The 27,655-nt window shown below is 45.5% G+C and overlaps 1 pseudogene; it reads right to left on the bottom strand.

The window, feature by feature from the left end:
• The window catches only part of LOC125546688 (beta-fructofuranosidase, insoluble isoenzyme 4-like), an 87,327-nt pseudogene extending 61,306 nt beyond the window's left edge, over positions 1 to 26,021 (bottom strand).
• Between the last annotated feature and the right edge of the window lie 1,634 nt (positions 26,022 to 27,655).

Raw genomic sequence — 27,655 nt, 5'->3', positions numbered from 1 at the left:
AGCCCATTTCCTGTCATGATTTTTTGTCATAGAGGTAGGAGCCCACCACATCTATGATGATACCGGGTTTTGTCACAATTATCATCATAGAAGTGTCATACATATGCAGAAAAAAAATTTGTTTGGCCGAAAATGTCACGGATGTGTCTTTTTTTTGTAGTGGAAAGTACCAGAAAACTGTCAGCTCCCTTAATCTCAAATAAACCTCTTCCTGGCAGTGCTTCTCCATGTCCAAAAGTAAGGAAGGATCGAAAGTATCGGCGCTGTCGATTGATGTCAGTTCAAAATCTAACTCGACATCACCCTGTTTCAAGAGAACGATGTGTTGGATTAGCCATAGTTGCTCTGAAAAATATATAGAACACCTAAGCATGCCGGTCCTTTTGTTACCAAATATGTTAAATTTTATATAATTACTAACTTCAAAAGACCCTACATCTTTTACTGGCATGAAACTTTTCGAGGTAAATATGCAAGCCTATCTGTGTAAAGGAAAGCACCGGAAAAATGTCAGCTCCCTTAATCTCAAATAGACCTCGCTTCTTCAGCTCTATTTCATGATGGTTGATTTCATTTCCTCAAAGGGACTCGATCTCTTCATCTGGCCATGGAAGCAACTGCTTGCCATGGCTGTCTAACCAAATTGTCCTGGGAATTGCCTAAAATTAATAGCAAACAAGGTTCAAGTTGCTACACTGATTTGCTAAATCAATATTTCAATATGAAGCAGTTATAGCCAATGAGAGGCAGTTTTTCTTACATGGATTCCAGCCCAAGCATTTGCTGCATCGTCTGAAGAACTGTCAGTATCGTTAGTCCAACCCCATATGTTCCTCATGCCCTTCTTCGAGTCGAAAAAACGAATTTGAGGCATAGAAATTACCATAAGCGATCCTCGACCATAGCCGACGGTCATCTCGGACAGTATCTAGAATAAAGGTGTTACTTTCCAGATCATAAACCCCAATCATCTACTTCTCACAAGAATAACCAAAACATTCATTCATGCCCATCTTCTCTGAAGTTTGAGCCAGCAGTTGATCTACTACAGTTACTGCGACAGTAGAAAAAATGAGATTCCCTATTGTTCTTGTCTAAAACCAATAAGGAATAAGAAAAATAATATTTGATAAAGGTGTTGGAATTCCCCTAACAAATTTCTGTGAAGTCTTGCTAGCTGGTATAAAATGCGGAAGTTATTATATTATCAATGCCAACCACTAATGCAAAATATTGACCTTGTTTCCCTCGAAAAGAATACTTTTCCACATGAAGTTAATTATAAAAAAGGGACCGCTTCCATGGTCCTAAAGTTAAAACTACACAATAATAAATAGCTCAACTTCAAGCACACCTTTATATACTCTTCTATACTCGAAAGTCTAGACTCTTGAGCACTGAAATCAGCAGGCATATATACAAGACAAACAAACGATGGGTTTGCTATAATGTAAGTAATGAAAAATACAAAATTTAGATGCTTCTCAAAATTGATCGAAATGATCTATTACCACAATTTCATAGGAGACTGAAATCTATAATTTACTGCATCTTAACTTCAAAAAATAGGTCTGATCCATTGTTGCCAATCGAAACAATATAGTTTCAATCTGCTGTGAATTTAGATGAACTACTTATTTCTCCTTAGTACTTGTACTGCTCAAGAAAGAACTCTTTCAAAGACAAAACATGCCACTTCGGCACCATGATTTGTTCTCAAAGACGCAAGCATTCAATTGCAAAGATGCGGCATGGATAAATACCTTCACTCTTCCAAGTATTTCATCATATCTCCGATGTCCTTGCAAAAATCTTTTTCTACAATTGAAAGCACCCCTTACTTATTTCAGTGTTCAAGCTCATTAACTTCTGAATTATACAAATAACATGTAAGATTTTATCTCTCCTAATTAAAGCATTGACAGTAAAATCTAGAATATCTCCTTATTTGCAAGAATCTAATGCAACTTCCAGCATGTCCAATACACTCATAATACAAAATCCAATTTTCTCCTTCTAACTCAAAGATTAAGAAGTATAAGATAGCATGAGGCTGAGGGAATCAAACACGACCTTGCACCATTGCGCGATAAAAAAATACATTGATTTGTGGAGGAGGCCAGCTTGCAAATACATCCGGATAATCAGACGAACAGTCCATTCACGGCCTTGTTATCATCCAGCAAGAGCAGCAACGATTCGCCTAATTCGCCTCGGCCGCGCATATGAGGATCTGCAAGTATGGGTTGAGAAGGAGCAGCATCAATCAGCAAGAGCCAACATGAACAAATTTGCTACAAGCTTTTTTTCGAGAGCACGCGAAAAGCGTGCCTTACTTTTATAGAAGAGAGCAGAAAAGCAATGTACAAGAGATCTAGGGGTGAATACAGGCAAACCCCCTAGGAAAACACCCCTACACACCCCCTAGCTAACGTAAGCCTACTCTCTCACAAAAACCAGAGAAACGTCCTACTCCTAGTCCGGCCGCCTTCCACTCCTGCAGCTCTCCAATGACGGAACTCGCCAAATCCGGCGCATTCAACTGCTGGTTTGTCCTATTGACGACTCATGCATTACGCTACTTCCAGAGCACCCAAATCACCGCAATCACAACCGTGTCAAAACCCCTCTTGGCGTCACGGCTCCATCTTGCACCTTGTGCCAACCACCAATCCAAGAGTTGATCCTGCGCATCCGGAATGGTTTCCTGCAAACCCAAAGCATCAAACATGATATGCCACACCTCCCTAGCGTACACACACTGGACTAGTATGTGCTCTGCATTATCTTCCTCTTGAAGACACATAAAGCATGCGGAAGGTCGATCTTGCAGCCCATGCCTCGCTCTCCTATCTGAGGTCCAAATACAGTGTTGCACCGCCAACCAAGCAAAGATTTTGCACTTGAGCAGAGCTCAACTTTTCCAAATGCAAAAGGCATAAGGAACCAAAACTGCACCAAGGCAGAGCCGTTGGTATGTCGACCAAGCAGTATAGAGACCTGATGGGTCTGCAGGCCACGAAAAGGTGTCCGGTCGCGAGACGTCACGATGTACCATGCTTATAGCTAGGTTGAGATGAATGAGCTGCATGTGGTCACCAAAGCCGAGATCTCCTGATATATCACGCAGCCACCTCCCATTCTCCAAGCCATCCGCTACCGTTCTCTTGTTAACCGTCCTCGTTTCCACCTTAGAATGAATGAATGGTGCAATATCCTTTGCAGAGAAACCATGGATCCATCGATCTCGCCAAAACAGAACCTTAGTGCCTTCCCCCACCGAAATGCTCACAAGGCTATCAAACACCACGCGGGCACCTCTATCCTCTATCGTTGGCAGCCCTTGCCATGGCCTTTCAGGATCCGTTCTACGTTACAATTCCCATCTCACCCGCAATGCGAGCCCTTACAGCTGCAGGTTCCGAACGCCTAGACCACCCAGATAAGTAGGTTTCCAAACCGCATCCCAAGCAATCAGACATTGCCCACCATTGGCCTTCTCCTTGCCAGCCCAAAGCAAACCCCTCATCCATTGCTCGATCTCTTCCAACACCCAAACAGGAGCCTCCGTAATCATGAAGTGATGAATCGGTTTAGCCACAATTACCGATTTCACTAGCACTAGACGACCCGGCCGGTGAATCAGTCCCCTTTGCCATGCCGGCGCAAAGCTCTTAGCTTGGTCCAACATAGGATGCCACTCAGCCCTAGTTAGAGACCTGATGGCCAATTGCAGCCCTAGGTATCTGCATGGGAAGGTACCCATGCGGCATTGCAACACCGACTCAACCCGGTCCTTGTCCGCACTGTCCCCATGTATCAGAATCGCCAGAGATTTGTTGTAATTCACCTTCAAACCTGATGCCTCCCCAAACACCGTAAGAACCGACCGAACGAGTGAGAGATCCATGAGCCGTGGCTTGACAAATAAGGCCACATCATCGGCATAAATTGACACCACTTGGTGAGGGGCAATGCCCGTGAAGGCACTCAAGACGCCCATGGTTGTAGCGCGAATCATCATCTTCGAGAGGACATCCATAGGAATCACAAAGAGAAGAGGCAAAACTGGATCCCCTTGCCTTAAACCCTTAACGTGCACAAAGCTTCTTCCTAGCACCCCATTTGCTGCAAGCTCACAGGCTTGTATAAACAGATCAGACTTGAAATTGAGGACACTTTTTTAAACCATAAAATCTGGTGTTAGTACTGCTGAACAACACATGCACGTACATGATGGTTGCTCCTTGATTGATTCCTATGGCTGGATGCACATGTAAAAAAAGACAATGATGCTTGCCAAAGAACAACACAGGTACATAGAAAACACAGATCCGGCGAATGCGGCTGGATGTGGGCGAAGAAAATTTGGTTCTATATTTTCAAACCACGCAACTCTCTTTTCTTATCTCTCTAGCTCTATGCCCCAAATATCCTAGCATGGACTGTGGCAAAGGAGCAGCAACACACACGCACGTGCTGAGGCTGCTCGAGCTTATCCTCTTCACCTCGCCAGCCCGTTCCAGCGCCTCCGTACACACAACCCCGCCACCGTCCACTACAAAAAAATACACTCCCATGATGATACGTGTTTGTCACAGTAGGTCGCGTTTTCTGTCATGCATGTACATCCATGACAAATTTATGACATAATCAAGATAGTCATACCCGTGCTGTCGTAGAAGTGTTCCATGACATTACCAAAATTATCATCACGGCAGTGTCCACTTCCATGATGATAAATCGCGCGTCACAGAAGTGCTTTCGTCAAGGTTGACCGACACGTGGCATCCACCATAAAGGAACGCCGTTAAGCTATCGGGTCGGGTTTTAGATCCGATAACCCGTTAACAGCCCCGACCAATGGGGATTTTCCACATGTAATATCATCATTGGCTGGAGGAAACACGTGTCGGCTCATCATTGGGACAGATGTCAACCACTCATTGGACGGAAGGCGCCTATGATACGTCGACACGTGGCACGGCCCAACAGAGGCCCATTCCTATGAAAAGGCCGGCCCGTTTGACTTGATGAAAAGCTGGCGGGCCGGCCCATGGAAAGCCTGTTAACAGCCTGTTCGAATATATCCCATTTACAACTCACTAACCCAAGGCCCATTACGCCCTATCCGAATTAGGCCCAGTAGCGTCATCTGGGCCATCCAATATGATTCTAGCCCGCTTTCACTTCTGGCCCATGTATGGCCCATGACGTCTTTCGGCCCATATGAGGCCCTATGTTACTCTTGGCCTACTAATGGCCCGTAGTGAAACTGGCCCGTAATGAATAGTGTATCACTTTACACCCATTAACGGCCCGTGGTGAAACTGGCCCGTAATGAACAGTGTATCACTTTATACCCATTAATGGCCCGTTATTCCGTTGGGCCGTTTCTAGCCCATGTTATCTTTCGACTTCTCAGAGCCCATTTATTCTTGGGCTCATTTCCAGCATTCGTTTACTTACGGCCCGTTACTGTCATTTTCTTCTTGTGGGCCACATTCAGCCCGTGGTTACAGTCGGCCCATTTGTGGTTCGTTAATGCGTTGGGCCGATTTCATAGCGTCATCAAATACGGCCTATTAACGATGGCCCGTTATGGTCTGCCCATGAATGGACGATTCCAACTCTAGCCCGTCTATTTGGCCCATGTTTGGCCAATCGATTATACGACCCATATAAGGCCCATTGATAATACGACCCGTAGAAGGCCCATTGTTTCTACGGCCCGTAGAAGGCCCATTGTTTTTACGACCCATAGAAGGCCCACTGTTTCTACGGCCAGTAGGAGGCCCAGTGTCACTACAGTAAATATTAGCCCATGGTTATTGTTGCCTTGTTTAAAAAAAATAGGTTATTGCAGCCACTAGCTAACCGCGGAAAAAGAACTGCAATGACTACAAGCAAACAAATAAACAAGACAACAAGGAAATAAATAAGCAAGCAACTGACGCTAGGCTATCACGACTATTACACATATTACATCCACTGGGCATCAAAGTTCGCCACTGGTGCAAATATAGGGAACAAAGCAGCATATCATATACACTGGTTGTCAAAGTTGGCGACCAACGCAAATAAACGCTGCAGAAAAACAAATCCGGAACTGAAACCACTTCAGAAGATCTCAAGAAACAATATCCTGGGTACCCATAATGCTGGCAAGATGCTTAGCAAGCTTACTAACTTTCTGTTGTTTGGCGCTTAAATCCTCCAGTGCTTGCTGTTGCACCAGAAAAGATGCATCTGAATTCTGCAGGGACTTCCTCAGTCCTTCAGCTTCCTGTCGCAGCACATCTGATCGATTTCTTTCAACTTGAAGTTGAGACTCAAGAAGGCAAACTGATTCAGGCAGCGGGTTTGAAGAGCTTGTGCCAGCAGTAGTAGCCAGTAACTCGAACACTACATCAAGACAGGACTTTTGGGTTCCCTCACTGTCGTCAAGATAGTTTTTATCAGCTATCTTGGAGACCAACAGGGATGTCTCACAATCTTGACCTTATCTGCATTACTTCCTTTACCATTGGATAACGTGGTACTGTTCTCCAATATTTTGTCTGCATTCTAAAAGAGAAACAAGCAGACACATGACATGTTTACCATGTTGTATATGAAACTCATTTTGGTAAATGATTTCAATAGTAAAGTGGACAGGATAACAGCATGAAACAAACATATATCTATGTACCATGGTCACTTTATGGTCTATATCATTCTAGTTTTTGTTGCCAAATCAAGATAGAGACACAGTTCAAATAATATTTGTTCAAGACAAAGCAGAATATACAAAATATAAGTGTGGGTAACTGTAGAGCAATAACAACACTTGTAATGTGCATGACATGAGAACATAACTGTTTATTCAATTGAAACTGAAATCAACATAGAGCAGGTTACAACAGCAAACCAGTTAAAGAAATAGGTTTAAAACATACCCGTTGCGCCATTAGAGTTTCAATTCCATCCTTCAAATTTGAAAATAGTTGGTATGAGTAAATACAGTCATGCAAGAGCAAAGGAGTGTGAACCATAGCTACAGAACCTGACCTGAGAACAAATCTTCTTCTCCTTTAAGTGTTGAGTTGGGATTCGGAGTGGTGGTCCTCATGCTTTGGGCACTGCAGTTCCCTTACTAACTGCTCGTGTTTGGGTGCTCTGTGGTGGAGACAGTGTTGTGTCAACTGGAACTGGGTTACTATCTGCCGGGGTTGGGGTTAGAAGGGGTGTAGCTGGTTCTCTGTCCAACTGGGTAGGGGTAAAATCTGTGAGAGTCTGGGTTATGTGTGGTGGATCTAGTCCTTGGGCAAGTACAACCGTGCTTCTATTTGTATCAACTGGAAGCACTATCTTTTCTGAAGACCGTGTTGTTACTCCCTTAGATACTGCCATCACGCTCTCCAATTCAAATGGCCGATAAACAAGAAAAGTAATTGAAAGTATAGACATTGTATGATAGACAGGTGCAATGGATAGTGGGGAATAAAAGAGGGCATGAAATAATTCATATTTATGTTGTCTAACCAAACAGGATAGCATCACACAATTTCACATATATGATGGTTAACTAAACAGGATAGCATGACACAATTTCACATTATGATGGCTAACTAAAAAAGATGGAAAGACATAGTTCAAAATATGAGACTATGTAAACAGGATGACATGACATAACTATATAATGTGTTTATTAAATAGGTTGGCATGCCATAATTCACATACATTCACATATATGATGACTGTAAACACTAAACAGGATGGGATGATATAACTATATGATGTCTTTATTAAATGGGTTGCCATGCCATAATTCAGATAGATGATGTGTATGTACTATGTAAACATGATGGCATGACATAATTCAAATATATGATTTATATAGTAAGAAAGTAAGCAGATGGCAATCCATGTATGATGTAAAAACTAAGCAATGCAAGACAACATGCATGACATGGGTAATATAACCCTGCCAAGTTTGAGCATAGACCTTAGGGGAAAATAGGACTGGTCATAAATCTCTGAATCCTCCTCTGAGGAGCTCTCTGTAACCAGCAAGATGTCTGCTTCAGCAGGTAGCATTGTCTACTCTGAATACCTTGTTTTCACTCCAGATACTTCCATCACCACTTCAAATGGCTGATGCACAGGAAGAGTAGTTGAATATACAAACGTACTCGACAAATGGAACACGTAATACAAAAAAATGATAGCATGATATAATTCACATACATGATGATTGGCTAAACAGCATGGCAGTGCATAATTCACATATATAATGCCTTTGCAATAAGATAGCATTGTATAATTCACATATATAATGTATTGCAACAAGATGGCAATGCATAATTCACATATATGGTAATTAGACACTGAACATGTGGCATTCACACAAAGCATGTCTAAACTAATCAAATGACATAGCAATTCGAGACACCATACGCACGATATGAGCAACATAACCCTGCCAAGTTAGAGCATACACCTTGAGGGGGGGGGGGAGTAGGACTAGTCATCTGTCTCTGAATCCTCCTCTGAGGTGCTATCCATAACCAGCGAGATATGTGCTTCGTCAGATAGCATAGTCTGCTCTGAAGACCTTGTTTTCACTCCAGAATTTGCCATCACCGTGTCAAATGGCAGATGCACACGAAGAGCAGTTGAATGTAATAACATTGTTGACAAATGTAATATGTAACGAAAAAAAAGGATGGCCTGATACAATTTACATATAAGATGACTGGCTAAGAAGGATGGCATTGCAAAACTCACATATATGATGCCTAGCTAAACAAGATGGCGTTGCATAATTCACCTAAACGATGAATAAACTAAACAGATGGCATTCGCACAAAGGATGTCTAAACTAAGCAGATGACATAATTGATGTATAAAGTAAGCAATGCAAGACACCATATGCATGATATAACCAACATCAGCATGCCAAGTCAGAGCGAAGACCTCAGGGGGTAAATAGGAGTTGTTTTCTCCTTCCGAATCCCCCTCAGAACAGATATCTTCCTCTCGATTACAATCCGAAATGTGTGGAGGGGGGCTGCCTTTGCGCCTACCATGGAGCGACGTTTAAATGAAATTTTATTTCCATGCAAGGCTTGTCTATTTTTCTCTGCATGTTCAGTTCCATTGTTTATAATAACTGTCATGCATAGGAATAAAACATAGTGAGATTATGTAAGGAGTGCATGCAGATATCCAGAGTGATGGTAGCAACCTGTGGATAGACCCAAAACCAATAATAGCAGGCAGATAATGGCTTCAGTTAAAAAATACAGATAATGGCTTCTTTACTGTTTGTTTCCCACCCAACATGAGACTCATAGTAGACACCGGAGATTAACCAGATAGTAGATAGATACTATTGATAGTGGCCCCGATATCTACCCCACAACCATTTAAAAACTCAAGTTTGACCATTAGTTTGGAGCTGACTCAGAGTCTTTTCGGTGAACAAGACAATAAAGTAGCATGTAATATTAAGCGATGCATAACGTAAGCAGGACGAAAGAGTGCGACCTCTCTTGCGGACCCGTGTAGTCCTCGAGGTCATCTTCTCGGTTGATGATGGTAGTGCAGTTTTCATGGCTACCAGCGGCGGGAAAGAAGATCTGAGGTAGCGAAAGACAGTCTGGAGGCCGGATCCCTGCTGTGCTGGACCCTTCTATCGTTGGAGCAGCTGAGCTGGGGTGGACGATGGTGCAGCAGGAGCGGGACATACCACGCAAGGTTTTCTTTGACAACTATCTGTAAGAGAAGTAATTCTGTAAGGGCTCGTTTGAATTGGAGGATTCCAACAATGCAGGGATAGGAAATAGACAGGAATAGGATAGGAATGCACGTGCAAAATAGAGAATTTGAAAACACAGGATTTCTGCCAATCTGGGTGTTTGATTCAAAACAATTGGAAGATCACATGATGCGAAGAAGCATGGTGAGATTAAGTCAAAACACAAGAAAATGTATGGTTATAATGCTATTATTCTACTATCTCTTAGTCTTGTGCTTCATGAATAGGAATTTGAAAAGGGGGACAAGTGAAAATTAAAATTCCTACGTTTTTTCTTTAAAGGAGACACTAAAGGAACAAATCCATGTGCTCAGTGGACAATATATATAACATGTAGAGTAAAAAAGAGATGCAATAAGTGTACAACCTCTTTGGCGAAGTCATGTCTATCTCAGCGTGATTGGGTTGGCCAGTGAGGATGCTCCGGCTGACTTGGCTGTCGGAGGAGGGGAAGAATATTTTAGGCGTCTGGAGATGGAGCCCGAGGTACTGCTCCGCTGTGATGGAGGGTTTCGTCGTTGGAGCAGCTCCGGTGAGTTGTACGACGCCGAGGCTGAAGCAGGACAAGAGAGACAACGAACAACGTTAACCTGAGTGGAATTCTAATAGCATCTCCAATACATGATGTAAAATACATAAACACAAAGTGCTAGATGTAAAATACATCAGCCGCTCATCTCTGAACTTAACTGTCGAAACTGAATTCAACAGTCGAAACTAAACTTAACTGTCAAAACTGAATTTTGCTGTCGAAACTAAATTTTGCTGTCAAAACTGAACGCACAAGCAAGGTGAGGCTACACGTCGGTCTACTGACTTTTCATCTCTGCTCAGTCAATTTTGCAGCCGTTGGATATGAAATCAAGGGCCTACGGTTCATCTTCAACCTCCACCCCCCTGAGCCGGCCAAACAGCAGCCCCCCGCCGCCTGCGGCCGGTGGTGCGCCGCCCCGCCCGCCCCGAAAACACTCCCCACCGCCGGTCCGCCCCCGCCCCGGCCATCCCTCTAGGTCCCCCCCTGTGCCGAGCTTTTTCTCCGGTGATCCCCATGCCACTTCCCCGCCAACGCCCCGCCACCACGGTGACCACCACCCCCATCCTGAATGCTAAGATAGATAGTGGGGTACCTCTCCGGCGAGCCCCCTCCCCGCTGCGGCTGGTTCTTCCTTCATCCCGGCGGCATCGGAGTGAAGTGTAGCTAAATCAGAGAAGCATTGCAAGCAAGAGCAAGAGCGAGAGCAGCAGCACGAGCAAGAGCAATAGCAAGAGCAGACCAGGCAGGGGACCAAGAGCAAGAGCAGAGCAGCAGCGCGAGCGAGAGCTAAAGTAGCAGCAGGTCCTACTGATGTGGACGTCGCCGCCTAGGTAGCGACGTCGTGGAGGAAGTGGCCGGCGCCGCTGCCGTGGATGGAGCCGCGCCGTGTCAGCTCGCGACCGAGTGCCGGCAGCACTGTGAGATCGAATCAAGAAGAAAATGCGGCGATTAGTGTACAACCTCTTTGGTGGCGCCGATTAGGCCGCAGCTTCATCCGAGGAAACGGTGATGATGATGCTCTTCCGGTGGTGCAGGTGAAGACGGCGGTGTGGGAATGGAGGTGGCGCGAAAGACGAGGGGAATGTCGGGGCAGCTCATTGGAGGTGGAGGACGGGGTGGCTGAACCGGCGGGACGATGAGATGGACGACGGATCCTCATCCGGTACGGTGGATAAGGGACGTCGAGGTGTTGCTGTGGACGACGTCGTCGGGGAAGAGGCTCCGGCTGGGTGGTGGACGGAGCAGGGTGTGGGGTTTCGTCGTGGGTTTTCGCAGCCTCGGTGTACGAATGGGTGGGCGGATGGGATGGCAGTGGGGAACTATGGCTTAGAGACGCGCTTGTCCGAAATGTGGGGTAAGTTATGAAAGTACCCCCACCGATTTGAGGTGGTTCTTTCGGTTCAGGGGTACCACGGGCATTTCGCGTGTCAGGATTTCATAGGAGGTGGGAGTTTTCGCGCGCGTTGTAATTTCGGAATAGCAAGGCGCGGGTTGAGATGGAGGGAGTTGTCGGAGCACAACGAGACAAAGATATATCTTAAATATTTCGGGCTAACAAGGCGCGGGTTGAAATTTCCGGACAAGCCAAACATGTACTGTACAAAATCAATGCGCCCTACAAATGTCATTCAAAGCTTTGAATTCATGTTATGTTCAATTAAAATATTTCACTACGTGTATAATGCATGCAACCTACTACTCAAATGAATGGTTTAGTGCATTCCAAATGTATATACTACCACTTCAATATATGAACTAAATTTGAATTCATTTCTCTATTTGAATAAGATCTACAGTAATGATTGTTGTGAAGTAAAAGCATTTGAATTCATTTCTCTGTTTTAATAAGATCTACAATCATCATTATTGTCAAGTTAAACCATCATTTGTGTATTATCTTCACAGCACACCACATGATTAGTCTCGAGTTACATATGAACTATGTATACTATATGAACTCGAACTAGAGTTTTTGAATCCACTTTATTTTGATTTCAAATCACATTACATTTCTAGCTCTAGCTAGATCTTCATAATCTAAACCATGTCTCATATGTATACTGTGTTTATCACATTATGTATGGTGCCCCGCCCCCTACGCCTACAAGTATTTAGATGTGAGTTGCAAACACCACACATTACCACAAATTCAAATAAAATGTGAGAATGTTCGATATATAGTATTGTTTAGATTGTTCAATATTTAGTTGTAAGCTGCAAACACCACACATTATCACAAATTCAAATAAAATGTGAGATTGTTTGATGTATAGTATGGTTTAGATTGTTCGGCATTTAGCTGTGAGTTGCAAACGCCATGCATTATCACATTATGGTATAACATGTGCACAACACGTGTATCACCACTATATTCATGCATGCAATGTTTAAAACACTATGATCTCCTATTCAAATATATGAATCCGCTTTCATATCAAATTATGATCTTTGTTAGTCTCTTACACCCACAAAATCCTCTACCCTTTGTAGCTACCACTAACTTTTTCTCGTGCATGCACATGCCCTCCTCGCCCTCCCCCCTCCCTCGGCATTCTATCCACCGGGCACATTCATTTTTTCTTTAGGTCATTCTCCCAGAGTCTCCACAACTCCTTTCCGACACACACCGATCGATAAACCTCTCCAGCAATGCCTGCCTACAACATACAAACACACCTTCAATCTCCTCCTTTTCATCGCTCTCACAACCGCACACTCCTCCCCCTATCTAGCTAGTAGTTGGGCCTCTTGCACCACCTCCTAGCTCCATTCTCTCTGTCTATCTGTCTCACTGGGCCTTATTTTCCTCTAACAAATGGACGTACACCGACCGATCCCTCGCTATACATATAGCTAGCTAGGTCCTTATAACTCATTTTTACCCACACGTCAATCGATCTACCTCATTAGTTGTGTATCTCCCTTCCTTCGACAATCAACAATTGATCTACCGATCTAGTTAGGTTTGCTTACCAAACACATGGTTCCCCTTCATCATCCATGGATGCGTCCCGACAGATCTATCACGCACATGCACTCACATAAACACATCCCCAATCTTATTGATAACATTGCAGTTCCACCCTCAGTTTGTTAGTAGGCCTCTCCCACCATCTTCGAGAAGCAACTCCATCACCCATCCAGCACTCTACCCCTCTCCCTCCCTCTCCCTCCCTCTCTCTCTCCTCTCTCTCTCCCATCATATTTCCATTCCTTCAGTTATGTATGGATGTTGACCGATCTCCCTCAAGACATAGCTGGGTCTCTCCTTCTCAACACATATACGAGTCGTTCTACCTCTATAGTGAGGCCTCTGCCTACCCCTCCCACCACCCCCTCCCCCCACACACACCGATACATCGAGCGCTCTAGTCATGCCTCCCTGCCACACACAAACTTGACGTGTGCCCTCTAACGTTCCGGTAGGCCAGTCGCCCTATATATTTGACTTGTACACACACACAATTTCGATGGCTCTCTTCATTGAGCTCGCACCCACCCACTTGATCCTCTCTTCGACTCTATCGATAGCTATGACCCCTCCCTCTCTTCTCGTGGATTGCCCGACCCTCTATTTCTGATATGGATAGGCCTCCATTTCACACACATTGCATGCAAAATTTTGTTTGAGATGTCATTGACACATGTTCCCACAAATAATTCACGAAATCAACCCCCACCCCAAAAACAAAAAACACTCACGAACACGGTTTGTATCTCTCACACACACCCACGTAGGTGGGGGACGTGCACGAAGAGAAGAGGTGCATGCACGACGCACGTACTCCCATCTCTTTCCCAACCACACCCGCGCGGGTACACGGTGGAGCTCATTTCTGTATGAAAAAGGCAGCCCACATGGTAGTTTGGCACGTGTACTGGTTGTCCACTTGGTGGAGGGAGGATCATCTACCACGGGTGAACAAACAAATTGCGACTTGACGTGTTATGTTAAAAAAAGAGGCAAACCATGTGGGGACTACCTTAGAGGCAAGGCTCTATACACTGGGGTACTTTTGATGTGTCCCGTCAACTCGCAGAACGAGGAGAAGCTTGCTTAGTACGCCATCTCCCCCGCCCATGGGCGCGGTGGCTCACAGGATGAGGTGAAGCTTTCTTACTACGCCTTACGCCCGCTCCTTCGCCCATGCTCGCGGTGGCTTGCAGGACGAGGAGAAAAATTTACTACTCCCTCCGTTTACTCCTCGTCCCTACTACCTTGGTTATAGAGATTATATCATATTGTTTGGAATATATATGTCCTTTAGTAGATTTCAGTATGAACTACAAGTACATACTCCAAACACTGATGTATATAGACGTATTTTAGAGTGTAGATTCACTCATTTTGCTCCGGATGTAGCACTCTCCCTCGCCCCTCGACCCTAGCCCACGTGGTGGACGTGCAGCAATTCATTCGGTCTCATATAGCCAGAACGATATATACTGCACTACCATTATTGCTCGACTTCCCGATGAGGCGAAGAGCCAATCTCAAGGTTTATATTCTGGAGATGCCAAGTGCAACGTTATAGGAGAACGAGTAGTAGGTGCCGCATCATTTATAAATAAAGTTTTTTTTTCTTCTGTGGCACGTACGCAATATGATAGGTTCATATGGAGAGAAAAGGAAACCGCTCCACTATATACATAGTCAGGACGGGCCAGTCTACACGTTTGCTTCCTGGGGTTGCTATCTTCACACTCTCTCGCACAAAACGACTGTGGCCACATCTCTAACATCCCGGCGGATCACGTCTGCTTGGGGAAGGGGTGGATGCTTAGTGTAGATGCGGTGGCCGTCGCCGACGGTGAAAACCCACTGTCACCACGTCCCGATCAAGGGTCCCCGCCGTTCTCTCTCATAAAGCTGGTGAGGTTGCCTTCGTCCCTTGCTCACTGCCGCGACGTGCACAGTTGCCGCGTCCCGCCGCTCTCCTCAAGGTTGAGCTACGTCCCTCAGGTAAAACTCCCTTTCAGTCGGCTTGCACCACTGCTCCAGCTGCCCACATCACTCCCTGTGGATATTTCTCTACTTCTTTGCCCCGTACATACCTCTACTGGCTTCTACATACTGTATTTGTGATGAGTTTATGTCTCATCAACTAGTCACAGTAATCTTATTCTAATCACGCTTGTTCAATTTCTTTGCCACAGGGATGCTCATCTCGATTTTGGTGAAACTACACAAAATGATCCGATGGTCAAAAGGTTGAAAACTTCATTTATTAGGAAGCTCAAACGTTGCCACTAAATTGAAGCCTGGTCAGGGTTCACGGCTCAAGGTCTAGGGACTGCATGGATCGTTTTTTTCTTTAGCTGCCTCTGTTCCAAAATAAGTGTCAACTTTAGTAGTAGTACAACTTTGTACTAAAGTTTGCACAAAGTTGAGAAACTTATTTTGGAACGGAGGGAGTACATATTTGCTATGATCTATCAATCATTGAGATGCAATAGCATGCATGTTAGTCTCCTTTGTATTTGATGAAATTTTGCATCGGGCAACCTTGGACGCAAGATACATGTAACAGAAGCTGGAAGCTTCATAGCATTGTACAAATTTATCTCGCTGATAAATTACAGTACGTACTATACTTGTAACGCCCCGAGACCGATGCGCCAGGTGTCTTCCAGTTATTCGTTGTCGTTGCCATGTCATTTGCTTGCGTGTCGCATCTTATCATGTCATCTTGTGCATTGCATCATCATGTTTTCAAAACCTGCATCCATCCGGGTTCTCCGAGTTCTCTCCGTTGTCCGTTCTGAGCCCAACCACACTTGCACGCGCCCGCGGCACGTCCGAAATATTATTTTCTAAGTGGCTGGAAAATGTTCTCGGAATGGGATGAGAGTTGACGTGTGGTCTTATCATACTGTAGATAGACCGCCTGTCAAGTTTCATCGCATTCGGAGTTCGTTTGATAGCCCAACCATTAAACTATAGCGGCATTATAGCCGGTCTTTTCGTCGGACGTTTTCGGTCTCCGGAAACAGTCGCCGGGTCTCTCTCTTCTCTTCTCTCAGCTCGAGACCGTCTACACAGCTCTCTACCTACCGCCCGTTCCAACCTAACCTCTCTCGTTAGCCCGCACCTCCCCCCTCGCGCGCGTCCGAGAGTTGTCCCGAACCCGACCCGGGCAGTCGTCACCTTTGGATCCGGATCAACCCCAAACATCTACAAAATGTCTCCGTTTTGTTAATTGGACTTCCTAACCTATATTTTCTCAGCCGTCCGATTTAGATCGAAGGGCTTCCCTTAGTCTGCATATAGACCCACTCACTATATATACCAGCAACCCTAAATTCTAGGGGCCTTGTCCCATCCATCCTTTCCCACCGCGCCGTCACTTCACCTAGTTCCTCGGGATCCCTCCCGGACCAACCAGCGCAAGCCACTTCTCGCCATCGATCCAACCTGTAGCCAACCTCCACCTTCCCGATCCGCCCGTGCACATAGGAGCCCGAGCTCCCAACCAAGGAGACCGCGTCCCACCTCGCTGCTGTTTGCCTCCAGCAGTTGCACCGACGAGCTCTGCCGCCGGACCACCGGATCTCCTCCCCCACACCTCGTTCTCCCCTTCCTCTCTCTGCCTTATTTTTATTCCTTACTCTCAAACTCTCTCCCTATCTTGTTCTGGACAGGGAACTAAAGGGGGCGCAATTGTCTGAGCTCGGCCTCGAGGTTCCGTCGCCATCACCGGAGGAACGCCGGATCCAGCCGTCCCTGGCATCTGCCTCCCCCGCCTCGCATCCAGCCATTCCCGTGTAAACTTCGCCGCCGCCACTCCCCTGCATCTCGCCTCCGCCTCCCCTATTTCTAAGAGTGCTCGTGGACGAGGGCGAAACCCCTGCTTCCTCGCCTCCTCGACTCGAACTGGCCCGAACCGGCCATCTCCGACGCCTCCTCGCCGGATCCCACGCGTCAAGTCCGCCGGCCGCTGCTGTCTTCCCGGCGATCCTCGTGCGCACCCCTGCCTGGATGCTTCCACCTGCTGTTGTTCCGTTTCTTCAGAAACAGGTAGAACAGCTCGCCCGCCCCGCCCGATCCGTGGACGGCACTTCCACGCGCCTGGGCCGCCTACTCTTCCTTCGTTGACCGAGGCCTAGTCCCCACATCGCCGATCTGGGCCGAGGCCCATGGTGAGCTGCACCCGAGCCCCCCCTGCACTATTGGGCTGCCCAGTTTCGGCACGTGACTTATTTTTTTATTGCTGCGATTTTGTGTTTTTCCAATGTTTTACAGATTTGCAGAAAAACCCTTGGACTTCACGCATATAATAACTAAATAACCGTGCATCGGATTAAAACATTTTATATATGAAACTTGCTTAGAATTTTGTCTAGTTTCATAATATGTCATTTTCATCCATGTTTAAAATGTTTAAAATGCTGTTTGTTTAAATTTACTCCTATGTCATGCTAAAATGCTTTAATTCATAACTAAATAACCGTAACTCCGAATTTAACAAACTTTATATGTAAATGGGGTAGAATTTTGCCTAGTTTAACATGGTGGCTTCACTTTGCATGCTTAACAACTCTAAAATTGTGTTTAGGGCAGAACAGTACTAAACCTAATATATGCATATGGGGATTTTTTGGAATTGTTGTTCGTTGTTTCCGTCCTCATTGAAACTTGACTAGATAGGTAGTTTTACTTTGCTTCACCCTCTTGCCATGTTTAACAACATTTAATATTGTTGGGTACATAACCGAGAGAGAACTAAATAAGTCATGTGGTGTTTCGTCAATATGCAACTCCGTTGCATAATGAGCTCCACTTAATTTGTAGGATTGTTCGTGCACTTTGCCATGCCATCCTTCTTTAAACCGGACATGCATCATACTTGTTGTGCATCATGCCATGTTGTTGTAGTGGTTGTTGACTATGTTGTGTGCTTCTTTCCAGTGTTGCTTCTTCGGGTTGGTTCCGATAACGCCGCGTTTGTGAGGAACCGTTCGACTACATCCGTTTATCTTCTTCATGGACTCGTTCTTCTTCCTTGGAGGATTTCAGGCAAGATGACCATACCCTCGAAATCACTTCTATCTTTGCTTGTTATTTGCTCGCTCTTTTGCTATGCCTATGCTGCGATACCTACCACTTGCTTATCATGCCTCCCATATCATTGAACCAAGCCTCTAACCCACCTTGTCCTAGCAAACTGTTGTTTGGCTATGTTACCACTTTGCTCAGCCCCTCTTATAGCGTTGTTAGTTGCAGGTGAAGATTGAAGTTTGTTCCTTGTTGGAACATGTTTACTTGTTCGGATATCACAATATCTCTTATTTAACTAATGCATCTATATATTTGGTAAAGGGTGGAAGGCTCGGCCTTATGCCTGGTGTTTTGTTCCACTCTTGCTGCCCTAGTTTCCGTCATATCGGTGTTACGTTCCCGGATTTTGTGTTCCTTACGCGGTTGGGTAATAATGGGAACCCCTTGACAGTTCGCCTTGAATAAAACTCTTCCAGCAATGCCCAACTTTGGTTTTACCATTCTGCACCTAGCCTCTTTTTTCCTTGGGTTCCACAGACTCAAGGGTCATCTTTATTTAAACCCCCCGGGCCAGTGATCCTCTGAGTGTTGGTCCAAACTAGAGTCCTATGCAGCGCCCCCTCGGGGAAACTCGAGGTTTGGTTTTAGTTGTATGGAGAGCTCATCTGAGTGTGCTCTGAGAACGAGATATGTGTAGCTCCTATGGGGATTTGTTGGCACATTCGGGCGGTGTTGCTGGATTTGTTTTACCTTGTCGAAATTGTCTTGTAGAACCGGGATACCGAGTCTGATCGGAATGTCTCGGGAGAAGGTATATCCTTCGTTGACCATGAGAGCATGTGATGGGCTAAGTTGGGACTCCCCTGCAGGGATTGAACTTTCGAAAGCTGTGCCCGCGGTTATGGGCAAATGGGAATTTGTTAATGTTCGGTTGTAGAAAACCTGAAGTTGACCTTAACTAAAATACATCAACCGCATGTGTTACCGTGATGGTCTCTTCTCGGCGGAGTTCGAGAAGTGAACACGGTGTTAGAGTTATGGTCGGCGTAGGTTGTTCTAGGATCACTTCTTGATCATAGTTTCTCGATCGTGCTTTGCCTTCTCTTCTCGCTCTCATTTGCGTATGTTTAGCCACCAAATATGCTAGTCGCTTGCTGCAGCTCCACCTCATACCTTTACCTTACCCATAAGCTTAAATAGTCTTGATCGCGAGGGTGCGAGATTGCTGAGTCCCCGTGGCTCACAGATTACTTCAAAAACCAGCTTGCAGGTGCCGATGAGTCCGTGCAGATGATGCAACCAAGCTCAAGGAGGAGCTCGATGAAGATCTTGTCCTTTGTGTTGTTTCGTTCTAGTTGATCAGTAGTGGAGCCCAGTTGGGGTCGATCGGGGACCTTGTCACATTTGGGGTTCTTCTTTTATTTTGGTTCCGTAGTCGGACCTTGATTGTATTTGGATGTTGTAATGCTTTATTCATGTATTGTGTGAAGTGGCGATTGTAAGCCAACTATTTATCTCTTTCCCTTATGTATTACATGGGTTGTGTGAAGATTACCTCACTTGCGACATTGCTTTCAATGCGGTTATGCCTCTAAGTCGTGCTTCGACATGTGGGAGATATAGCCGCATCGAGGGCGTTACAATACTAGTACTTCCTCTGTTCCTAAATATAAGTCTTTGTAGAGATTTCACCATGAATCACATGCGGATGTATATAGATGCATTTTAAGTGTAGATTCATTCATTTTGTTCCGTATGTAGTGGAATCTCTACAAAGACATATATCTACTGGTAATAGCTAGCCCCCACTACTAGGAATTCTCTATCCTCTCCTTGAGCCACGTCATCAAAATTAATGTAGCCGTTAGATGAAGTAAATCAGTACATAAATAGCCGTCCGATCTTGACATTGAGAGGATCCGCACTAAGCCACATGCAAGCATGCAGAAATACTGTGCCACATGCATGTGAGTGGGTTTTAAATCACATCAACATGTCTGCATGCAAGCATGCACCTGTAGCATACATGTAAGTGAGCTTTTATGGCCCATTAACATGTCAAAAAGAAAAATATAATCTCATTATGCAGTAGGAGTTGGCTGATCTTTTTTCCTTACGTGGGATGATCTAAATGATGATGGGAGTTTATTTAGTTTGGCTACCACATTTGTCATGCGGTTATAGAGTTTTCTTTGTTCTATGAAATCAATAATTTTGCGCAGAGATATACCGCTGTTCCGCGCCAACGCGCGGGGACTTATCTAGTAATATTTAGGAACGGAGGGAGTACTATGTAAAGAGTTAGGTGTTGCACGGTGATAATGTAAGGTGGGCCATGTAATCACCGAGCCTGCGTGTTTTCACTACTCTTGCACGCCTCCGTTGTAAGAATGGATAAAATTGTAATCTAGTAGTAGTATACCTCTTTCGCCGAAAGCGTGGGACATCCAGCAGTCCTACCACCTCAGTAATAAAGACAATGAGCCGTCAAATCACATAGACCCAACAGTAAGTTGGACGGACAAAGCAACCATCACTCTTGCGCTAGTGAGAGGTCGCGTCCGCTCTGCCCGGGCATAAATGCGGCACCGATTCTTTGGAGCGGCGCTGACCGTTTTGGGCGGGAAGCGCACGCGGGCGATGGAGGGGCTTTGGGTGAGCCAGGCTGGTCAGGAGTGGGCGTGGCAGCTGTCCGCATGTCCCTACCGGCACGCCCGGAAACGAGAGGATGCACCGACTCTCGCGGCTAAAATCGTACACTACACAACATCTCTCTGTAGGAGTAGGTCGATCTGTCACTCTCTCCAACACACACACACACACACACACACACGCACACGCACGCACCTTGGTCCCGTTGCACCTTCTAACGTGACTTATTACACCTAGACGGAGGGAGTAGTAAGTATACGAGATACGGTGGCACACTGACTTAAGTCGAATACAAGTGCCCAAAATTTGTGTGCATGTTATAATAAGGATTCACTTAAAATAGTACGTGAGCGAACAGAGGGATCAATTGGACAGTGTTCCCGAGCAGTAGCGAGATGTGTGAGGTAAGATACACCGCTGGCGCTTTTAATTTTTCTTATTAATTTTTTTGTTTCACCCTCTGACTAGTGGGACCCAACGTACTGCGTGGAGAGAGGTAAGGTGACTAAGGCTGCATTATTTCTGCACCACTGTGGATAGTCTTACCACCAAAGCCACATGACATGATTATGATTGAAATCCCAATGAATCCCACACACAAAAAAAACACGGCATGCTTGTCACACGAATGCAGGAATGTATAAAAGGTTATTTCCCTCTCATTGAACATAACGGGAGGGTTGTGTAGCTGGTTAGCTTGTTCGCTCATCAAACTTGAGGTCTCAGGTTCAATAACTACACTTGAGCATAATTTGTGCCAGGAGGATTCTTTGACTGGTCAAAATGTTTTCTAGGGTTTGCACGCTTCACACTCTCTCTCCAGTATATATACACGTTGGAGCCTCAACGCTTGTAGTTGCTCTCTTCACACTCTCTCGCCCTCTCCCGCTGGAGCCTTAGCACTTGTAGTTGCTCTCTTCACACTCTCTCGCCCTCTCCAGATCTAAACAAGACTTCGTTGGCCTCTCTCTCCCCTCACTGCTGCTCAAAGAGCCGGTAGGATTCGTCCGCCGGGAAGGGAAGGAGGCTTAACACTGTCGCCGTCGGCGAGGGACTACCGGCGCAGCTGTTCACTTTCCACCCAACGACGGCGCGGGAGGGCCTCCGACCCCTTCTTCTTCGCTGTCGTCCCGTGGCCCACCGAACCATGCCCCAAGAACCTTAAGGTATAATTTACTTAGTCCACATGCATTGCTCTAGTTGCATGTATACCATGAATCTAGGACGTGGTTCAAAGAGGAAAGGAGTGGGGGAAAGTACTTGGAAAAGTTGTATATAGCATGAATCTAGGACGTGGTTCAAAGAGGAAATGAAGGGGGAAAGTTGTATAGCATTAATCTAGGACGTGGTTCAAAGAGGAAAGGAATGGGGGAAAGTTGTGGGGAAAGTTGTATCACATAAATCTTGGACGTGGTTCAAAGAGGAAAGGAAGGGGCGAAAGTACTAGTTCAAAAAGGAAGGGAAGGGACAAGGCTGTAGAGTTTGAGCAGGACTAGATTTGCTGCGCTCACATAGGGAAAGGCGTCAAAAGATAACAAAATTGGGACCAACACAAATATGCTCCTTGGTTGTTTGTTCTTTGTTGCAACAGACTGTGCATGACCACAGTACATCGGTAGATGCACATGGTGCTGGTGCGTCCACTGTCCCGTGCAAGTCATTAGCTGTTGTTAATCTAAGGCCCTGTTTGGTTAAAAACTCCCTAGTCCCTACCTGCTAGATTCCAGGGACTAAACATGGACTAGAGGTTATTAAATGACATGCTAAAAGACCATGTTACCCCTAGTAATGAACTAATAGAGACAAGGTGTGATGCGTGCCAGGGCAACTGTTGGAAAAAGTCCCAAAAAGACTCCCTCGGGGTCTTCTTTCTTTAGTCCCAAATGCCCACTTTTAGTCCCTAAAAGTCCCTCCTGTTTGGTTTAGATGGGACTGGCACAGAGTTTTTTTAGTCCCTACACCAAAATGTCCCTGTAAACAAACACCCTCTAATAATGCCGCTGGAAAATTGATGCAATGCCACAGTTAAAAGCAAATTACATGTTTAACGAATTTTATTGTTAATATAATCTCTATGTTAATATTAATTAATGCCACCGTTTGAGAAATGCTAGTGTCTTGCTTTCTTTCCCATTTAGATAAGGTAGATGCTTCTTTTTGTTGGCTTCTATGTCATCCACCGTTATTGACCACTAATTGTTTCCTTTGCACCTCTGTGTAAACAGGGTTATCTGCTTCACCTTGTTGCCATTGTGACCTTTTGTTGCACTGCACAAAACACTTTTGTTTTAAGAGTGTTTTGTGCAGCTCAACCAAAATGCCACACTGACAATGTTGCTTGATTGCTTGATCTTAGTGGAACTGCACAAGAGGAGATCTTACTTCCTATCCGTTAAGGCGAATTTGGTTCGGATCTTCTTCTTGTGAGTTGTTTGAATTCCGCATCATGAGAGGTCAGTACTAGCCTTCTTTCACATGATTCAGCAGTGTGCATTCATATGTTGTGCTACTTGTACAATAATGTTGCTTGATTTTAGTGAACTGCACAAATGGAGACAAGACTTCCAACCTATATGTGCACCGTAATATCCCATTGAGGTAAGATCAGGATATTTCACAACTGCTGGCCTGTATTTTGCCACTTTCATTAGAAAATTAAGTTTAGTACTATACTTGTGCTCCCTAATTGACATGCCAAATCTTTTATTGAAGGCGAAGCTTGTTTGTTATTGAACCAAGTGATGAAGGGGAAGAACAAGGGGAAGAAAAACAAAAATCAACTCCCGGTGCTGTAATGAAGCACTGGAACTGTGATGACACAAGTAATGATATAATTTTGCATCTTAATTTATTGTTATGGCTGGAACGAGCAATTGTTTTGCCACTGATTTGATGCCACTCTTAATGTAATATGTAATTATATCTACTTGTGCAAACAGGGATCTTCTTTGAAGATACCATATATTTTAGTGGAACTGCACAAGAAGATGTTGGAAACATTAAACTAATCGAGGAGTATATAGTAAGCATGGCCACCACCGTAGATAGCAACAGATGGTTCCGGAGAATTGCTTCATCTGTATGCTCTACATAATAAGCCTCCTGACAAAGGTTGGTACTCACCCACTGATTTCATCCATATGATTGAGCTTTGTCATCTCTGTTGGTGTTGTGCTACTGTTTAGATACTGTCATGAAAAAGTGGTATTGTCCTTGAGAAGTGCTTCATCTGTGCTGTTTTAAATATTTCCTTTCCTTTTTTCGAGCAAACAGTGATGCTAGCATTTAGTAGTCCTCTTGTCTTTGCACAACAGGATGATCTTCCTCTGAAGAAGAATATGGAGTACGTGAAGTGACTAGTTTCGATTATGCCAGGATGAAGAAGCCCTGTCTATCTTATCATCAGAAGGAGCAGTTGAAGGATGGTTAGATTACTCCCCACAAGACCAAACTAACTTCAGCTTAGAAGGACTGACAAAATCTCCATTTTTTTACTGTGACAAATGTCCGAACTGATGGCAAACCCTGCCCATTCCACAATCGTAGGCATTTGATATTTTGGAATGGGACAACCTTGTCAAATTTTGCTCATTGATTTTAGCAAGACATGCGTTTGATATATTCGAATGGGACGCCCTTTGCTGTCAGCAGCGTCGATCAATTTTTTCTTTATTCTTTAGTTGTGAAGTAAATATTGCCTCTGACATGTGAGTCACTGAGATGCATAATCATCGATTGTTTTGAATGTTCTCTATGAATTGCCAGGCCTGTGTGTTTGATTGCAATGTACAGAAACGCTAAAAAGCTGCTCAAACTCTTTGTACTCCTTCTGTTCCTTTTTACTTCGCACATTGTGAAAGTGCATACTTTTTTGTATAAGATTGGTCAAAGTAGAGATACTTTGACTGCAGACAAAACTTGTATGCACACTAGAAAGGACCGGAGGGAGTACATGTGAAACTGCTGCAAACGAGGTGATCACCCTAGGAATAATGCTAGTACGTATTGTTTTGCATGTTCATCCAATGCTAGTGATACAGGAATTCAATCTAATCGAAATAAATTCATTCATACACGGTCGGATTTCATATAAACATGCCAGATTTCATTACATTTCATACATTCTTCAACTAAAAAGGGTGCGCTGGAGGTATAATTAATTAACCGAAGCTACCCACCTGTGTCCCGCTGAGCCGAACAGATGCTTCAGTGATTTAACTGCAGCTGCAGTTGCGTAACTGACATGTGGCCTGTTGGGCCCACGTGTCAGTCAGCCAACTGCACCAGCAGTTAAGTAGAAGCAGCATTATTCTCCAACAAAACTCCCCGACTCCACATCACCGCCAAGATGCTAACCGGCCGTCAATGGTCAACCCGCCTAGCTTGGCTTCAACAGGAGGGTAGCAGCGGTGGCCTTACTTGGACCCGAGCGGCGGCAACCTACCGTGTTCTACTCTTCATCGTTTTCTGTGTGGCACGGCCTCGTTGGCAGCGGGGCGGGGCCTCGGTGGAGCCGGCGATGTCCTCAGTCTCGTTGCCGGCGGGCGGCGCCTCAGCGGAGCGGTGGAAATCCTCGCCCGCGTTGCCGGCCGGGTGGGGCCTCGGCTGAGCTGGCGATGTCCTCTGCCTGGTTGTTGGCGGGGCGGGGCCTCGGCAGAGCCGGCGGTGTCCTCTGCCTCGTTGTTGGTGCCGCGGGGCCTCGGTGGAGCAGGGCCTCGTCGACGCCAGCGTAGCGGGGACTCGTCGGAGCCGGCATTGTCCTTTGTGTCGTCCTCGGTCTTGCCAAACAGCGCCTCGCCCGCTTCATCACCCTCTTTGCTTGCCTCTTTGTAGGCGGCCGTAGCCTCCGCCACCCGCATGCAGTACCACCAGCGCTCGAGGCGGCCCTTGCGGGAGGAGCGGTACGAGTCGAGCAGCGCCTCCTGCTCCGCCCTCTCCGCGGGGATCTGCTCGTCCGCCTGCAGGTGCTCCTGGCGGATATGCTGGTTGTAGGCGGCATCGGCCTGCGCGTCCCGGAACTGCTCCTGACGCATCTGCCTCACACTGTCCATATATTGGGCATGGGGCCTTGCCGATGGTCATGGTGCAATGCACCGGCGAGGATGGCGCGGAGGAGGGGGTTGGCGCCGGATCATCGACTACCATGTTCTCCATTGGGACGTCGTCGTCCTCTGGCTGCTTGCAGGCCAGCCAGTCGGCAGCAATGGCTGCCATCTCCTTGTGGTCCATTGTCCGCCTGTCCCGAAGAGCACTGGAGCGCGAGGAAGCCATGGTGGGCAGTAGTGGTGTGGACAGGAGAAAGGGAACGGATGCGGATGACTGCGGCTATGGCCGGCGCAATAGTTTATATAGCAATGGTGGGCGGGCGGAAGTACGGACGTGTGGCACCGGAGTAGCCGCCTCGGCAACCGCGTATCATTAATGTGGACGATAGATGGACAGACGAACGACACTTGTGTCGTTTGAAGGCGGAGCAATCGCCTGCACCGGGAAGCGGGGCGGGCGGCGTTGACTGTTTCGGGCAGAAAGCACGCGCGGGCGAGGAGAACTTTACTTGGAGAGGATGACAATGGGGACCCACCAGGTCCATAGCCTCACGATCAAGTGCCTCCTTATTATATATATATATATATGTGTGTGTGTGTGTGTATAAAACTATACTCCCTATGTCTAGGTGAATAAGTCGTATTAGAAGGCGCATCACGACCTAGGTGCAAGCAGATTGGTCGAAAAGAAGAATATTTCTCGCTTCTAAACACAACATTTAATCACAGCAGTTAAGAGGATGCCTTATTAGCTACCCATGCAGGCCATCGTAATTCATAGCATGCAAAGCGCTTTTATTTCTTGCCTAATAACCGCATGGACGTGCTGCATGCATTGGTCCTTGCCCGAGAAAAAAAGGGAGGAAAGGGATTTCCACGGGAGACAATGAGGCAGAGGTGGAAGAGCTCGCTGGAGTAATTTATTTTGCTTCCCCCTGGTTTCCTGACATCACGGTCCCACACCATTGTCAACCTATGTAGTAGTCAATAAACGAGAGAATTGCACAGGAAGCGGCCTACAGCTGGGACCAAGCAGCTCGAGCAGTATTTGTGTTTTTGAGGTGTGAGCACTTCAGAGTTTTTCGATGTTTAGCCCAGATATTAATTTTTCTCCTCTGAACAACAACGAAAATATCGCTGCAGGAATTAACTGGCGGGCTGTGGCCCGTCTAGCCCAGGCCAGATATCCAGCCCAGATATTAATTTTTTTAAGCTGAAAATGGCTAGCCCAGCTATACTTTTTTTAGAAATACCCAGGCAAGGTCAAGTTGTTATTCTCCGCCCTGCTGGGCTGCAAATCTTTCCTAGGGGGGATGCATTAGGCTTAACAAGAAAATGGGCTTTAAGAAATAATAAATGGGATGTAATTATAAAAACTGGGTAGTAACTATAAAAAATGCACCAAACACGTGATTACTTTATAAAATATTATTTTTGGATATTGAAATTTTTAATTTCATTAATTGTTGCGAGCGCAATGTTTCGTTGGATTTTTACGTAATATAAATTTATATTGAAATTGTATTTAATCTAACTAGAAATTTCGGGATAAAAATATTTCGGATCCCATCAAAATGTGGGAAATTTTATTGAATTCTATTTTGAACGGTTGGTTGAAATGG

Source organism: Triticum urartu, chromosome 3A (genome assembly GCF_056163025.1).
Source record: "Triticum urartu cultivar PI428250 chromosome 3A, HENAU_Tu73, whole genome shotgun sequence".
NCBI classification, from domain to species: domain Eukaryota; kingdom Viridiplantae; phylum Streptophyta; class Magnoliopsida; order Poales; family Poaceae; genus Triticum; species Triticum urartu.
Note: the sequence above shows the minus strand (reverse complement) of the source record. Positions and strands in the feature narration are given on the sequence as shown.